General features: G+C 40.3%; 1 pseudogene; it reads right to left on the minus strand.

Moving 5' to 3' along the window:
- Positions 1-2,308: 2,308 nt before the first annotated feature.
- On the minus strand, positions 2,309-3,234 carry LOC103741214 (annotated as a pseudogene).
- Positions 3,235-3,594: the final 360 nt, after the last annotated feature.

Here is a 3,594-nt window from a genome sequence, read left to right on the forward strand (position 1 = left end):
CTAACATCCCTCAGTGCAAGTTCATACTCTGGGGTTTATTTGGCCTATCTTGGGTTACTCCTTTAAAGAAGATTAGCTCTTCCTCACCAAGTAGTAATCAGTTGCCCAACATTTTTTGGCTAAGATTGGAGCCTGCTGCCCATTTCCATGTGAGGCTTTCTCTGATTGAGTATGCATGGGTTTTGTGCATGCTGTCACCATTGCTGTAAGTTTGTATGAGCAAGGTCCCAGGAGCCTGTGAGACTCTATTTCCATGTGGCCATGAACCTCCTTCCCTGGCTCTTACAATCTTTCTGCCCCTTCTTTCACATTGGTCCCTGAGTCCTGGGTTCATTGTCCTCTGTTGCATGAGGGAGCTTCATTGGTGAGAGGTGAGGGATGCATTAGTATTCTCTCTACCTCAGACCCAGAATCACTGCATGTTCTCTATCATACGCAGATCCTAACTTCAACTCTTTAGTTTGTGTAATATGAACTACCTGTGAAAGTCAAGAAACTAGGGCGGGGACATGCAGGGTAGTCTTAAAGAGGAGGGACTGTAGAACAGAAGTTAAATGAGAGTGGAGAGGGAGAATATTGTGACTGGAAAGGTTTAATCAGGGAGGGAGGAACAGGGGGTTGGGAGACGAGCATGCATGGAGGGGGTTACTGACAAAAGCAGTGTAAAGAATCCATATGCAAGCCTAATGTCTTGTAGCTCAAATAAAAAATGTAAAAGATGGTGCTGCCCTTAGAATCTGTGGGTTACTGAGCATAGTTCCCAGTCCCAGGTGTGAGATACCCCCACAAGAATTTGTTAGGGAGGCACCAGAGGCTCCCCTCAAAACACAGGCTCTTATCAAGCCTCTAAGTTGCCCAATAGAGCTAGAATAAGACCATAGTTCAGTGGTTTAAAATTTCCCTTTAGTACAGCTTTCATTCTTACAGTTATTGAGACCATTTTCCCTTTGGATGGTTAGAGTATTCACCTTTCATAAATAACAGTCATTTAAATTAAATAATAATATTTCATATTGTCCCTGATAATTAGGTTCTGCTATGCCATCCAGATTTCAGAGTCTATCTAAGATAAAAAGTGGTATTACATTAACAAATACAAGGAGAATGATAATAAAATATTTTAGAACAATATTCAATATAAAAAGCAAAATGCAAAACCATATGAATTGTTACCTACTTCTGTAGAGAAGGGCCTCTTCAGGTAACTGAGTGGCAGGTGGCATCATAAATCCAGAATTGTGATAAAGAACTCATGGAATGTAGGATTCAAGGCTATGTGTGTGTTGAATACCAAGCAGTCTGTAGAACTTTGGCAGACACATCCACAGAATAGTGAGGGCATTGGGGAAAGTTTAGTCTCCCAACGGAGTTGTTGGCTTCAGCAGAATATCTGTGATGAATGAAGTGTTTGGATGGTATCGCTTTGAGGGACAATGAAAACACATGGGCCAAGTTTGCAATCCTGTCTTAGGCCATTGTAACACTAAGAGTTTGAAAGGATGGTTACTCCCTGTGACCACTCTGAAGTGTAATGAAGAGAAAGACAGAAGAAACTGCCAAATCAGGTAGGCTTTTGTATTACTAAGTTTCACTTATTGACATAGGTTGATGTAGAGAGGTGTAAAAATTCAGTTTATGGTCAGTAAAGCAGTCATATAAAACAAATATATAAATATATTTCCCAAAGATAAATACCAAACAGAAGGAAACAATGAAAAATTGAACTTTGTATCTGACTCTAGCTTCTTTCCCTTGTCCTGTGAAAATAATTTAAGGAGGGCTTTGCTATTGGCTAATTCTAGATAAAAAATTGTACAAAGACATCATAGTAGAAAAAATTTGTTGACTATCAAGACAGGTTATAAAGACAAGGCAGGCACCAAAAAAAAAAAACCCCAAAACAAAAAAAAACCACACAATGTTTCGGGAGTTAAGAAATAATATTATGTCAAAGTTTGTGAAGAAAGAATACATGAGACACCCTGGAAGGAGGATGGGAAGTTGAGTTATTTGGTTGTTATTGAGTTAAATTATAAAGCATTATTTAAAAGGGATTTAGAAGTCAAACTTTAAATTGGACATAATGATAAAATCCTGAAATAACAGATCTAACATAACAGTATGTCTACCCAATAATTTTCCAGTATCACCCGGGAAAGTGCTCAGCTAAACTTCCTCTTCTAGTGTACTGAACAATTATGTATTATGATCTTTGAATAGAAGCTTCCATGGTGGGAAAACTTTTGGAAAATATTCCAGTGATAATATATTTACTGGATAGAATTGTGTAAAATACCAAATGTTATTATCATTGGTTTAATGGCATTTTCTCATTGCAAAGTACTCTTATTAGGGCCCCCTTCATGTCTCTGTTCCTTAGGCTATAGATGAAGGGGTTCAGCATCAGAGTCACCACTGTGTACATTATATCCATGACAGTATCCTTCACAGTAGAATTATTAACTGATAGACAGTGGCATAGAACAGTGACACCACAGACAGGTGGGAGCCACAGGTGGAGAAGGCTTTACGGATTCCCCGAGCAGAAGGAACTTTGAGAATGGAGGACACAGTCCATGCATAGGACACAATAATGAGCACAAATGGAATCACAAGAATGATGCCTCCTGTGATAAATATCACCAACTCGTTCACATGGGTGTCAGAGCAGGCCAGCTTCAGCAGAACAGACATGTCACAGAAAAAGTGGGGGATCACATTGTCCTCACAGAGAGACAATCTGGCCATGAGCAGGGTGTGCAACATAGCATGGAATGTGGTCAGCACCCAGGACAGAAGCACTAGAGAGGCACAGAACTTGGGGCTCATGATGCTGGTGTAGTGTAGAGGGAAGCAGATGGCCACATAGCGGTCATAGGCCATGGCCACAAGGGGAAAGTTCCCGAGGTCTCCAGAAAACAAGAAGTAGTATATTTGTACCAGGCAGCCTGCATAGGGGATGGATGCTACCTCGCTCTGTAAATTCTGTAGCAATTTGGGCATTGTGATGGAGGAAAAACAAAGATCAGAGAAGGACAAGTTGCTGAGAAACAAATACATGGGTGTATGGAGATGGGAGTTGAGTCCAATGAGGACAGTGATGATGAGGTTCCTCAGGACGGTGGTGAGGTACATGGCCAGGAGCAGACCATAGAACAGGTGATTGTGCTGTTGTGGGATGGGCAGGCCCAGGAGGAGGAACTCTGAGATGACGGTGTGGTTCTCTTTTGTCATGGCCTGTCTATAGTAAGAGAAAATAGTAAAGTCTGAACATTCTAAATAAATGTACACATATTTTCCTGTTAATAATTTGATAACTGCTTTACAATAATGGATCCTACAGTCATCACAATAATATAATATCTAAACTCTAAGTGTTTATAATGTCTTTAATTTTGAGGGCTGATTCTTCTCCCTAATATGTTTCAGTATCCATTCTCTTCTTAAACATCTTATCATTTTGCTTTTGACACACAAAATTCATTGGTTTTCTCTCATCTGCCTGACTTGTCACCCTAGACATCTGTACCTCACTCCTGTTGTTTCAGTATCTTACATGATGGTGGTCCCGAAGGATTTTTCTGAGCCTTATCC

The sequence above is a fragment of the Nannospalax galili genome, unplaced genomic scaffold (assembly GCF_000622305.1).
Source record: "Nannospalax galili isolate Female #2095 unplaced genomic scaffold, S.galili_v1.0 scaffold2931, whole genome shotgun sequence".
NCBI lineage: Eukaryota > Metazoa > Chordata > Mammalia > Rodentia > Spalacidae > Nannospalax > Nannospalax galili.